Below are 14,150 nucleotides of genomic sequence, written 5' to 3' on the forward strand. Positions count from 1 at the left end.
GCCGGGCGCGGTGGCGGGCGCCTGTAGTCCCAGCTACTCAGGAGGCTGAGGCAGGAGAATGGCGGGAACCCGGGAGGCGGAGCTTGCAGTGAGCCGAGATCGCGCCACTGTGCTCCAGCCTGGGCAACAGCATGAGACTCCGTCTCAAAAAAAAAAAAAAAAAAAAAAAAAAAGAAACAAAGAGGCCACTTCCAGTTTGGGCTAAAAAGGACAGGAACAGGAGAACAACGGTCCCCCTGAACTCCAGTGGGGCGGGGGCAAGGGGAGAAAACCCTTTTGTAGCCCACACAGGCTCCATCTTCTAGAAAGGGAAGAAGACTCTGAAATCTGGGCTGGGAGCGTGAGAGCCACCAGGACTCCTGGGAAGAAGGGGTGTGCCAGTCACCAACCTGGAAAGCTGTGCCCCCTCCTCCGGGTTTCAGAACTGCTGCGGGCAGTGCCTGCAGGTGACTCCGGGCATCCCCACCTTTGAGTGCAGAGCTTACCCTTTAGGGCTGGCAGGGAGCCCTGGGTCTCTGAGGTGCATGGAGGAGGCACCCTGAGAAGCTGTGTCCACACCTGGAGAAGGAGGGATGGGAATTGTGGCCGGAGGGCAGCTGTGGCAGAACACGCTTTTCAAAAGTGGCTGCACGTCGTCCCCTCCCCCACACTCATCTTTCTCTGGGCCTCTGACAACCACACTCCGAGGCAGGGTCCATGCCCAGCCCCTGGAAGTTGGGTGCAGGGTCCTTTGGTGGAGGAGGAATGGGTGACTCCAGTCTGGGTCACTGGCATGGCTGTCTCCTGGGTTATCCTGGGCACTTGCTCCTGGGACCTGGAGCTGAGCTGTGAGGAAGCCGTGGCCACACGGGGAGGATGGGGAGGCCACACTGGGAGCAGCCAGACAACGCCCCCGACGTTGTGGAGCAGAAACAACCCCCCCCCCACCTACTCTGAATTCTGGGCCTGGAGGCCGAGGGTATCGTGAAATCGCTGGGTGGAGGCCGCTCAGCTTTGGAGTGGTTGGTGCTGCCACGGCAGACCCTGAACACCCGAGACTCAGCAGCCAGGTGGAGCCCAGTGTCCGCCGGCGGCAGAGGAGCAGGGTCTAGCTCAGATGCGAGCTGGCAGGTGTCCCAGAGAGCGGGGCAGCTTCCTGCCAAGGAGGAGACGTGGAGGCTCCATGTGCGTGTGGAGAGGGGCAGGAGGGGGCAGGGCCAGCACCAGGGGGAGTTGAGGTCCTGGGGGCAGCTGGGCAGACAGCACTGCCGGAGGGGGCAGAGCACTGGGGCAGCTGCCACGGAATGGGGGTGGTGCTCGGTCTGGGTTTTCTTTGCTCTAGGCTGGGGATGCCTGTTCTGGAGTGGGGTGGGGGCTGCAGCGGGCACTCTGGGGAAGCAGGAGGAGGCAGGAGGGCGTGGGAGCAACGGCAGTCCTGGGAAGGGCCCCAGAGGATGGCGTGTCCGTGGGAGGAAGGGGGCAGTGCAGTCTGCGCCGTCCTGGGGGAAGTAGGGTGGTCACGTGGTCCCAGCACTTGTTGGAGAGAGGGAGTGAGGGGCCCTGGCCCGCCCTGAGTCTCAGTTGCAAGGTCAGGGCACTATGCGGCTTTGTGAGTGGGGGGCTTCCTGGGGTCTCTCGGGGATGCGCTGACCTTGGGTGTCCCCATGCCCTGTACACTGAGGCCCTCTCTTGCCCACAGTACAGGATCCTCCACATTCCTGTCCAGGGTCCAGGCGCCAGGTCTGCGCCTTCAAACAGCACTGGGTGCCCCCACCCCAACCTGTGCAGGCAGCCACCACCCGCACCCCACCTGGGCCCTCCCCATCTCCTTTCTACTCCGGCCGCTGCACACGTGGGGTCCGACTCGGCCCTTGGGCAGCCCTGGGTGGACGCGGCAACCTCGAGCCTTCTCCCTCACCCACCCACACAGCCTGGGGCCGTCCTGGGTCTCCACCAGGCAGCCCTTTCCCGGGGGCAGGACCTTTCCTTGGGGCTCCTGTCCACCCCAGATGTTTAGAGTTGGGGGCAGCAGGGGCAGGGACCCTGCCTGGACCACCCCGCAATGATGGGCCCAGTTGGCCTGGGCAGGAGTCTCTGAGGGCAGCCGGGTGGGGCTTTTCTGGCAGGCTGGAGGCAGCAGCTGTGCCCATGAGGGCTTGTGAGGGGTGGGACCCCTCCTACCTGGCTGGCCCAAGGTGGCCTTGGCCCCGTCGCCCCTGACAGCTGACACTGGCCAATGTCAGGCCTGCAGCAGTCGTGCCTGCTCTGCGTGGGCCACCGCCCAGGACGCCCGCCAGCCTCTGAGGCTCCACACCCCAGGCTCCCTGGGGCCACATTTTGTGACATTGCTTCTTCCGCTTTAACTCTGCTTAACCCTTTCTTTGGGGCAATTTCAGCACATCCTGAGGGGGCTCTTCAAGCTGCGGGCCGCACACACTGCCAGGCGGTGGGGGCTGCCTGGTGGGAGCCACATCAGTGGGGCCAGAGATGCTTGGGAGGGGAGGGGCTGCCTTCACCACCCCAGGGCCAGGCTGGACCCCTCCAGTGCCAGGGTCTGTAGAGGGAGGAAGCCTCCTGGGGCCATCGGCAGAGGGATGGGGTGCCGGGCCGCACCCTGTCCCTGAGCTGCCCCAGGCCATTCCTACCCATTGGGGCTTCCAGCCTTGGTCAGCAAGGCGTCCTCCCCTGTCCTGCGATGGGCGGCCCAGCAGCCTCTGTCCCTGCCTCTCTGCTGCTGTGGTCCACTCTGCCTTCTGCCCTGCAGAGGGGAGCCGTCTCGCCCCTCAGGGACTGCGGCTGGCCTGGCTCTCGTGGGTCCCTTGAAGGTCTGGCTCTTCCCCTCCCCGTGAGTGACAATGCGTGGCTCCTGGCTGTGCCCACCAGCATTTACCCACTCCACCCTCCTGGTGGCCCCACGCCTGCAGGCTGTTGCCATCCCATGTCTCATACAGGGAAACTGAGGCACAGAGAGGCTCCTCACTACCCGGCCTGCCCCACTCATACACAGAGCTGGGCTTCCCGCCGAGTTGGAGCCTCTGCACTGGGCTCTGAGAAAGGTGGCAAGAGGACGAAACCTCTGAACTCAGTGCCCTCGTTGTGAAATGCACCACCCCGAGCTGTGTCTAGGACTGCTGGGAGATGGGGGATGATGGAGGGCAGGGCAGCCAGGAGGGTCGCCCCCAGGACCCGAGTGCTGTGGCCTGGCCTGGCGGGTGGATGGAGGGGGCGTCCTGGAGTGGTGTGAGCCGTGACCCGGAGTGGCGGGCCGGCTTCCGAGCAGCACCTCCGGCTGGAGCCGGCTCCTGCTGCCCTCAGACCCCTCCTGTGACCCCAGTGGCGCCTCCTTCCCACGGTGGGCGGGCCGAGACCCCTGGGGTCCAGGACCCTCACGCCTGCACCCCTACACCGGCATACCCTACACGGGCATACCCTACACCGGCATACCCTACACCGGGTCTCGCTCAGCCTGGCCTCGCAGCTCCTGCCTGGCAGGGAGGGGGTGTGCGGAGGGGCCCAGACCTGAAATAATTCACTTTCTCTCCCCCCAGCTTTGAAGTGAGTCAATTTTTCAAACCACATTTGCTCTCTTATTGTTTATTTTCGGGCAGCAGCAGCAATTTTCGAGGCTGCTGCCGATACCCACCTCAGATATCTCTCGGGTCACCTGTCATTCCAGAAAGGTCAGCGATTCATTTAAAGTTTCATCACTCTTCACATAAGCAGGCAGACACCATTTCATTCGCCGCAGCCTTTGTGTGGGCCAGAGACCTCAGCCTGTCGCCTCCTTCCTGGCCGGGGAATTGACGGCAAGGCCAGCACCTCTGCCTGTGCGTGGCACCCACCGCCCCTCCCCTGCCCCCGCAGCCGCCTAAACAGACTTTCATTTGGAGGCAATTTGGGAGGTGGCGGCCCAGCTTCCCTGGTGGGGCTTCTTGCCCCAGGTCTCTTAAAATGGAATTATCCAATTATGCTAGGCCCCCCTGCATCTCTGCCCAGCCACCGCGTGGATGACACCACTAGCCATGCCTGAGGCAGGCCTGGCCCTGGGTGTAGCCACCGACACCACCATGAACCAGCCCCGGTGCCCTAGCACACCAAGGTGACATCCCCCGCCCCACCTCCCCCATTCCACTTCCCCCATCCTACCTCCCCCGCCCCACCTCCCCCAGCCCACCTCCCCCGCCCCACCTCCCCCAGCCTCGCACTAGCTGGACTGGCCGCCCATCTAGTTTGGCACCTACTCCCCATCAGGCACTTTCAGCTCACTTGCCAGGCCCTGCCATAGCTTAGGGCCCCCAGGAGGGACACATCCTCCCCCCAAGGAGATCACAGCCCAGGGGCAGGGGTGCCAGGGGAGGGCGGGAGAGACAGGCATTGGTCCCAGAGAGCGGGCGATCCTGGCAGGCCTTGAGGGTTGGGCATGGCAGATGGGGCTCAGCCTGTCCTGCAGACTTTCCAGGTGGGGTTGAAGGGCGCAGGGCACCCGGGAGGGAGCAGGAGGAGGACTAGGAGCTGGGGTGACGGGGCCGGGTCCCGTGGAGCTCCTCCCGCCACGCCCTGACTGCTCAGCCCTGGCCTGTGTGAATGGTGGACGGATGGGCCCTCGAGGGTGGTGTGTCGGGAAGAGCAGCTGGAAGGGCGAGGCCGCTGCCTGGTGTCCCCATTGTACGGGGGGCCCCCAGAAAGCAGTGCTCAGGAAAGTGCAGATTTTTCCTGCATGGGGGACCCAGGTGGGTGTCAGACCTGCTGCAGCTCCAGGGGTCCCTTGGGAGGTCTCCGGTCCTGCCCATTGGCAGCCTGGGATGAGGTGGGGGCCTGACTCAGTGGGACAGTCCCAGCCTCCACCCTTACCTCCGCTGTGGCAGCTGGGGCAGGGCTGGGCAGCAGGGCCCTTGAGACGGAGTCCACGAGACAGCCGGCCCTGGGCGTGGCCCTGGGGTACCTCTGCCTGCTGATCCAGGAGCCTTGAGCTTCTTGGCCCCTCCCTCCAGGGCTGGGCCCTAGGGCAAGGCTGGTCCCCGTGTTCCTGATGTCCAGCCCACACAGCCTGGACCTGACAGGAGCTGATTCCTCTGAACCACCCTCGCCCCGCAGAGGACGTAGGCAGTGGTGCAGATGCTAAGACAGAAGACACAGCGACAGGAAGGTGGTCAGGGCTGGGTGCAGGGCTGAGAGCCCGAGAGGCTGAGGCAGGAGGATCGCTTGAGCCTGGGAGGTCGAGGCTGCCATGAGCTGTGATCGCACCACTGCACTCCAGCCTGGACAACAAAGCGAGACCCTGCCTCAAAAATGAAAAAGAAAAAAGTGGTCAGGCAGAGCAGGGCAGAGGGGAGGCAAGCCGACGGGGACCACAGTGTGCTGGCCACAGCAATGGCGCCTTTCTTGTCCACCCTGGCCATGCGGGGCCTGCAGGGACAGTGCATACGTGGGAGCCCAGCCCCTGCCAGGGCCTCGGGTGGGTGGGTGGCCTCCTGGTGCAGCCCTGTCTTCCCTGCGCTGGGGCAGCGGCGGGGGAGGGGCTGAGAGTTGCTCCCCTGGCCCCACCTGCCTATAGATGTGGGTTTCTGGTTCATTCGGCCTGGGGAGCTGCTGACTTGAGGGGCACCCTGGGGCTCCTGCAAGGGGGTGAGCCCAGCCCCTGCATGCCCCAACTTCAGGCCAGAGCCCTCCTTTGCAGAGGAGCCCCAACTCTGACCCCTACTGGAGTAGGGCACCCACTCCTGCCCCAGCCCTCAGCTCACCTCCACGGAAACAGGCGGCAGGGCTCAGCCCACCCCTGGCAAGGCAGCCCCCACATCGGCTCAGCTGAGTGCCTGGACTCTGGCGAGCGGGGACTTGCTCAGTGGTCCCTGCATTAGGGAAGTGGCCTGTGCCCCAACCATAGCACCCGGTGAAAAGTGGGAGGGGCCTCGTCTAGGTCACATGTGGTGAGGCCTGCATCAGGGGAAGGGAGAGGGCGAGGAGGACAGGCAGGAGAGGAAAGAGGAGGGGGCGGAGTGGCAGTACCCCGAGGGATCTGGCGCCACTGGCCCCATAGCCTGGGACTCGGGGCGCCTGTGCAGGTGTCTGGGGTGAGTGTGCGTGTGCCTGGCAGGCGGGATGTGTGGTGTCTGTGCATGTGTGTTTGAGTAATGTGGGTATGTATGTGTGTGTTGTGAGGGGGTGCAGCCTCCCAAAGGGCCGAGCGGGCTGGGCTGGGCTGGGCCAAGGCCCGCCCAGGCTCTTGCAGAGGTAGGGGAGGTGATCTGGTCCTCCAGGCTGAGGGCAGGCCCCTCCTTGAAAATTGTGCTATTTGCATAATTCTTTCTTATGGACTCCACCTGTGCTGACGAGGGCCCACGCCTCCCCAGCCTCCTGCCCAGTGCTGCCCCTGTGGCTGTGGGGCCTGGGGCCACTCAATTGGCCTCTGTGCCTTGTCTCCTTGTCTGTGAAACACTCAAGCTGTCCCTCGGGTCCAGGTGCCATGCCCCGTCCCCTGGTGGACTCCTGGCTGGCCCAAGTCCCATGGAGTGGAGCTTCTAGAAGATTCAAGGCCCTCAGTGGTGCCCAGGGGTGTGCAGAGACCCTGAGGTCTGCTTCTGTTTGCCACAGCCCTCCTCGTTCCCACAACCTGTGGTCTCTGCTGTTTGGTCCACTGGCCCCTCCACCTGCTCCCACCACCCACCTGCCTGTCGGCCCTGGGAGTCCCTTCCCTGTCGAACCAACCCTGAGCCCCGGCCCCTTCTTGGGTGTCTGGGTTCCCTCCCGTCTCTATTCTTCCCTGGTCCTCATGCGTCCACCTCACCATGGACTGGAGGCTTCAAGGCCTTTCAGAGAGCCCAGGGCTGGGCCCCAAGCAAGACTGGCGGCAAGACTGGAAGGAGAAAACGAGTGTGACGGCTGCAGGGAGGCAGACGGTGTCCAGCAACGGTGGGGCCAGGGCGGAGCTGAGATCCTCAGATCGAGACCAGCCCATTGGGGAGAAGACCTTGGTCCTGGGAGGGAAGGGGGAACACCATCCTGGTCTACACTGGGGGTCTTCCTGAAGCCCCCTCCCCACAGAAGCTCACTCACCAGCCCGATACTGCTTGAGGTTGGCACTAGCTGTTTTGAAGTTCTGTATAATGAAGGTGCTGTATAATGAGGGTCCCACCCACCCATCCACCCACCCATCCACCCACCTACTATCCATCCACCCACCCATCACCCATCCATCCACCACCCACCTACCCATCCACCATCCACCAACCACCAACCACCCATCACCCATCCACCCACCCACTCAGCCACCCATTCGCCCATCTACCCACCCATCCACCGACCTACCCATCCATCCACTCACCCATCCACCCGTCCATCCATCACCCACCAACCCACCCCGCCACGCGTCATCCATGTGATCGGCACGTCCACAAATAACACAGGGAACACCATGGGGCCAGGCGTGGTTGGGGCACTGGGGATTCCCCATCTGTCTCTCCCCTGTCTCTGGGGAGGGCGTGTTCCGGAGCAAAGCTGCTGCAGAGTACAGAGCTGGTCCATGGCTCCACCTTAGGTACAGGAGGAGGGGAGGGTGCGCTGGGGCAGGGCTGGGTGTGGTGGCCACAGTCACTGAGGTCCAGCTTGGGGCTTGTTTGAGTCCCTTAGTTCAGCTTCAATGCTTCTCCTCTAACACTGTTTGAGGACCCAGCCCTCTCCTCCCCGGTACACGCCCCAGCTCCCCACCACACTCCACTTCCCCATGCCCCTCAGACCCCACAGGGTGGGAGCAGAGTCCCCTCCACCCAGGGAGAGAGGCGCTTGTTCCCTGGGCTGGGGGTCGCCTGGAGAGCACCTGGCTGCCCCACCTGGAGGACGCCGGCCCCACGTATCCCGCTGTGCTTCTGCTCCAGCCAAGTGCCAGGTGGGATTGGAGCTGCTGGCCCTGCGCTCTGGCACCCCAGATCCCCTGGCCTCGGTGACAAAGGGTCTGCCAGGCCAGGAGGGAAGCGGCCCGGGGAAGGAACGCGGTGCTGCACCCGCATGCACCCCTGCGCACGCCGCCGGGAGGAGAGAGAAAGATAACTGATGGGTGATGTTTTAAGGCATATTAACCCAATTACAAGTATATTTTTACAATCGTGGCTCCAACATTTATCACGCAGCATTTATTAGCCCCGGAGCTGGGCTGTGCCACGTGAAGGCTGTGAACAGCAGCCTTTCATTACGCTCCGCCCGCTGGGCTCCATCCTGCGGCTCTTAAACCGCATGATTTTATCAAAATCTTCGGAAATTGAAGCAATCACTAAAAGGTGTCGGGGAATTAAAATGTTCTGTCTCGGTGGAAGAGATACACTTCTTGTAACATATATCAGTGGCTCTTTTTTTTAAAAGACACATTACTATGCAGAGAAAAGGTATCACACCGGGAGGGGTGCGTTCCAGAAGGATCGGACGACAGCAATTCTTCACGCTTAAAAATCGTCTTCTGAGGGACGTGCTGCCTGCAGAGCTGCTAGTGCGGCCGCTCTGGGAGAACCAACGTGGCTGTCTTACCGACTTCCTTTCTCAGCCTCATGGTTTGGGGGCTGCGGCCCCCGTCAGCCTCTGCTCTGAGGAAACAGATCCAGGCAACCCCTGAAACAGAGTGGGGATCCTGGCTCCCGTCCATGCCCCTCAAGGCCAAGGGCCTGGCGGAAGGCGCAGTGTTTGGAGTTGGCCCCATGTTTCTCCAGCACACTCCATGCAGCTGCGGCTGCGGGCCTCGTGTCAGAGCAGGCAGCCCCCTGTGCCCTCCCCACCGCCTGGGGCCTCGTGGAGCTGGAATCTTCTCCCACTTACCTCCCCACAGCCGGAGAAGGGGCAAGAAGGGGCTGGGCCCCTCAGGACTCACCAAGGGGGTGCGTAGGCAGCAGCAGTGGTCTGGGGGCGCAGCTTGGCCCTCAAAGGGCGCCTTACGGGTGTTTCTTTTGGAACAGTCCTGGGGTTTCCACAAGGTCGTTCTGCCAAGGTCCTCAGTTTTTTTTGTTTTTTTTTTTTTTTTTTTTTTTTTTTTTGTGATGGAGTCTGGCTCTGTCGCCCAGGCTGGAGTGCAGTGGCGAAATCTCAGCTCACTGCAAACTCCGCTTCTCGGGTTCAAGCGATTCTACTGCCTCAGCCTCCTGAGTAGCTGGGATTACAGGCACCCGCCACCACATCCGGCTAATTTTTGTATTTTTAGTAGAGATGGGGTTTCACCATGTTGGCCAGGCAGGTCTTGAACTCCTGACCTCAAGTGATCTGCCTGCCTCGGCCTCCCAAAGTTCTGGGATTACAGGCATGAGCCACTGCGCCCGGCTGGTTCTCAGTTCTTTGGGGACGATGGGCTGTACCACCCAGATGCCCCCTGCAGCCACATAGGGCTGGATGGGGTGGGAGGCACTGGGGGGGGCTCTGGAGGGTTTGACTTCCCCTCTCAGAAACTTGAGACTGTTCAGGGACCCACACGGTTCGTGCTGGCTCAGTTCTGAGGGAGAGGCTGGGGGTCTGGAGCAGGCACGGGGCACACCTGTGTGGGGCGTGTGGCTCTCGACGGCCTGGACCCAGCAGCATGGTCCCTGGGCTCCTGCCTGGCCCCAGGGAGGAACCTGGTCCCCCAGTGCGTGTTTGCTGTGGGGTCTGAGTTGGGGGTAGACGTGGGGACACAGAGCAGTCTTCAGGGCTCCCCTGGCCTCAAGCTGTGTCGGGCTGGTGAGGTTCTGCTGGGTTTGGGTTTAGGAGGCCCCCACTCTGGGCAGTCGTGGGGAGAGGATCAGAGGCAGGGGAGTGAGGGGACCCTCAAGGGGGACCCCTGATAGAGGGCCAGGCGGCTGAGGGCCCTGCCGATGTCTGGCTGGAGCCCAGGGGTGCCCGGTGCCTGTGTTCTCCAGATGCCTTTGGTGTCTGGGGAGCCCAGGCCTGCGGGAAGAAGCTGGAGTCCCAAAGAGGGAAAAGAAGGCCCTTGGCCCACTGGCTGCAGAGATGCCAGAGGAGCTGCCGGTTCCCTCTCGGAGCCTTGGTGGCCTGGACGCTGAAGTAGGGGAGATGGCGATGCTGAAGGGAGGCCCAGAGGAGGGTGCAGAGCTGCCCAGGGCAAGTCCCTGGGGGCCTTTCCCACCTGCCGGGGCTGTCTCCCTTTCCTCTGTCTCTCCCTCTGTCTCTCTCTCCCACTGTCTCTGTCTCTCCCCCATCTCTGCCTCTCCCCTTGTCTGTGTCTCCCTCTCTCTCTCTTTTCCCCTTTTAAAGGAAGTTTCATGGGTGAAATATAGTTGGGAATCTGGAAGCAACTCGCGTGTACCATGTGGCATGGCTTTGGTGGAGGCCACAGCAGCACGCGTCGGGCAGACACCGTGGGAGTGTAAGAGCCAGTCCCTGAAGGTGCCCTTCCATCCGGTCCCTGTAGGGGCATTCCTGCAATGACACAGCTGTGGAAAGAGGGCAGATGAGTGGTGTCTGGACGGGGTGGTGTGGTGGGTGGTGGAGGGCCAGGAGGGTCCTTGAGGTGGGAACAGCGCCCACATCTGGACGGTGCAGCCAGCGTCGGGCGGTGACACTGGCCTCAGCTTGGCAAGACGGTACCTTTGGGGGAGGGTGGGCGGGGGTGCACTTGGTCTCTGTGTTGTTTCTCATAACTGTATGTGAATCTACAATTTTCTCAATGTAAAAAGTTTAACTGAAAACAATACATGGCTATAATAAAAAGTCTGGAGAACGTGGAATTATGTAGAGGGGACCTGCCAGCCTGGCATCCCTCAGCCTGGCCCCTGCTGCGAGGACACGGTTCAGAACTCAGCCCCCGCCAGACCACGCATGGTCCCTGGGGGTGGCCTGGTGATTCTGTGGGTGTGGCCTGGTAGTGGCCTTGGAGCCAGCCCTCTCCTCGTCCCTCTGTCTCTGGGTGCACTTTTTGCCCAGCACAGGAGCAGGGACTCTCACGGGCCACCTCAGCAGGGACAGGCAGCAGAGGCCGGACGGCCGCTCTTGTGGCCCCGCGTCTCTAGATGGTGGTGCTGGTCCCCATTGAGCTCAGCCATGCCTTGGACAGACAGTGGCCAGGGGTCACATCCAGTCCTAGGGACCCTCACTCAGCACCTGCACCACACAGAGGATCAGCTCGGCCTCTGGGGTGGGACTCTCCTCTGACAGCACAAGAGAGGAAGAGACAAAGGGCCCCAGTAGACCACAGATGGGCCTACGTGAGGCCTCTCAACACATCAGAACTGGTGCCTAGAATGGAGCTCCAATTCTGCTGCTTCCTCTCTGCCCAGCTGGACTGGGGACGGGCCCTGGCTCCTGGGAGCTGTGTGCTGGTCTTCCCGCGGTGCCGGTTAAACACCAAGTGTCCTGACAGGCTTGCAGTGTCAGGAGGGGTCTGTGCACAGGACAAAGGCTGCTTGGGTGCTGTTTTTTTGTGTGCTGTCTGCGCCACGAATTTATACCCGTGGTGACTTCCCAGGGCTCCCACCGACCCCAGCCCCACCTCACCAGCCACATAAAGTGTCAGGGGGTTCTGATGTGTCCGGCACCACCAAACCTAGAGGTGGGGCAGGCCTGCTGTCCCCAGCCTGTGGTGGGCCCCCAGCCCCTGCATGCTCCTTCTCAAACTTCAAAAGACAAAAGTCTGGGAGGGTCAGCAGGGCGCCAGGATGTGGGGAGGCGAGCCCCGGCCACTGTCCAATGGCCACGCAGGACTATGGCAGCATCTGTACAAAGAGGGGCTGGTGGGCTCCCGCTGCCCACCTTCTAGTACCCCTGTTGCTGGGGCTCTGTGGCCATCCAGGGCCTGGGAGTGGGTGGGGGTCCCTGTGGGCAGAGGGACGAGTTGTACATTTCTGTCCTTTCAGTGGCTGCGTCTTCCCTGTCCTCTGACTCCTGTGGGAGCTGGAATCTGTGCCTCCCCGTCCCTGGCACGCTGGCACTGGCTGGGTCCCATGGTGCTTTGGTTGGTCCCCGATGAGCACGCTGTGTCCCCGTCCTGTGGGGGGATGGGGTGGCAGACGGCCCAGTGGGCCTGTGCACGGCTTCGCCTGGGGCCAGCAGTCTGCGGAAGGAACAGACTTCCCCGCCTCCACACCCGAGGGCTCCTTCCTGGTGGCAATGAATATTATGAAGGAGATGTGAACTTTGTAAAACTTAAGCACCTTAAACATTTTTTTTTAAGAGACAGGGTCTTGCTCTATTGCCCAGGCTGAAGTGCAGTGGCACCATCACGGCTCACTGCAGCCTCCAGCTCCTGGGCTCAAGTGATCCTCCTGCCTCAGCCTCCTGAGCAGCTGGGACTACACGTGTGGAGCCACCACACCCAGCTAACTTTTGTACTTTTGCAGAAATGGAGTCTCCCTATATTGCCCAGGCTGTTCTCCAACTCTCAACCCCAAGCGATCTGCCTGCCTTGGTCTCCCAAAGTGCTGGGATTACAGGCGTGAGCCACTGCACTTGGCCTAAAACTATTAAAGCATAGATCCACATTACCAGATTTTTGAAAGGAAGATAGAGAAGAGAACCCAAAATAATCATGATGACAGTAATACCCCCCACCGTGTGGGGTCCTTTTTGTGCCCTGCTTATATACCCCTGGGAGCAGTGCCACTATCATCCTTTTTTCATGAGGGGAAACTGAGGCTGGGATTGTTAGCTCCTGCCCGGGGCCCCTCCACAAGGAGAAGGGGTGCTGGGACGGGTGCTGGGTGCCTCCCCTTCCTCTGCCTCCAGGAAGTCTTCCAGGCTGAGCCCTGACCTGGTGACCTGTGAGTCGGTTTATCTGTCCATCCTGCCTGCTGCTATGTGGGGCCGCTGGAGGCGGGGCCGCTGCTGGCTCCCAAGGGAAGGAGGGAATCTGCCCAGAAGGGGCTCAGGGACCTCCCAGAGGAGGCTCCGGCTTGGCTGCCCCGCTGGTAGTCTGGGGGGGCCCTGGGGCCCGCGCGCCCCTCCCTGCAGCGGCCTCTGCTCACCCTTGGCCCCGGGAGCTGCCCCCAGCGGCCCCTGCTCTCCCTCGGGTCGGCCTCCCGCGACGCAGTCCTGCCCGAGACCATATTTCCTGCTTGTTGGTGTCACAGACTTTGCCACGCAGGGTCAAGAGTTACCCTGCCCCGTCCTTTGTGTTCTAAATTTAATTGTTGCACTCCTTTTCTCCCTTAAAAAGATCAGTAAAAACTGTTAATTTGATCAATACTTAATTTTTTCACCCGAGCGCGCGTCTTCTGCTGGCCCGTGATAAGCTGGCGGCAGGGCAGAGGGACAAGTGAATTGTCAGGAATTTCTCCAGTCTCCCGCGGCCACTCCACCACTTAGAGCCGTGTAATTTATACCCCGGCAGCCGCTCTGCAATTACCCTGTCTATTGCTGTCGACAGTATCGCGCTATCTTTTAAATAGATCCGGCCTGGCTGGTCCAGACGAGCGGCCAGGACAAATGACGCCATCCCTCATCCCGCAAGCCCTAAAGAGATAAGTCCCTTAAAGAGGGGACCATTTATCAGCTGATACAAGCTGGATACTTACAAGCCCACTTCTTTGTTTGGGCTCTTTTCAGATTTCCAAAGCTATTGATCTACCAAGGCGGGAGCCGGGCTGGGGCGTGGGGCGCGGGGTGACTGTCAGGGGCGGCCCTGGGCCTGAGCTCACCCTGCTCCGAGGGGCCCTGGCGTGGCTCCGGGCCGCGGTCCAGCCTCCCCGGGCCTGGGCTGAGCGCACCTGCCTTGCGGGCTTCCCTCCTGCGGGCGCGCGGGGACGTGGGTGCCTCTGCTGACTCCAAACCTCCAGTTTGCGGACGAGGTGCCTGGGCCAAGCCCTGGACCCGCAAGGCCGGTGTCGGGAGGGCTCAGATAACCCCCGACCCCCGACCCAGGACCTGGTGCTCCTCTGGCCGCCACCGGCTCCTGCACAGGACGCCTGTGTCCCCACGGCAGAGAACGCCGGACCCTCTGCCGCGCCTGCTTGTGCTCCGCGTGGGCCCTCGGCCCTGGGCGCTGGGGAGAAAAGGACTCTCCTGGGCTGGGATGGGGCAGCAGCTGCCCCGAATCGGGGCCGGCTCCATTGCCACAGGCGAGCCGGGCAGGGTGTGAGCGGCCCCGCGCCCCGCAGCCGGGACTTCGGCAATGTGCCCTGCAGACGCCCCTCCTGCGGGGCCCGCGTCCGGGGAGCTCCAGGCGTGCGCGGGTGGGACGTGGTGCCCGGCGCCCACTCAGGCGCCCCCGC

Source organism: Macaca nemestrina, chromosome 3 (genome assembly GCF_043159975.1).
Source record: "Macaca nemestrina isolate mMacNem1 chromosome 3, mMacNem.hap1, whole genome shotgun sequence".
NCBI classification, from domain to species: domain Eukaryota; kingdom Metazoa; phylum Chordata; class Mammalia; order Primates; family Cercopithecidae; genus Macaca; species Macaca nemestrina.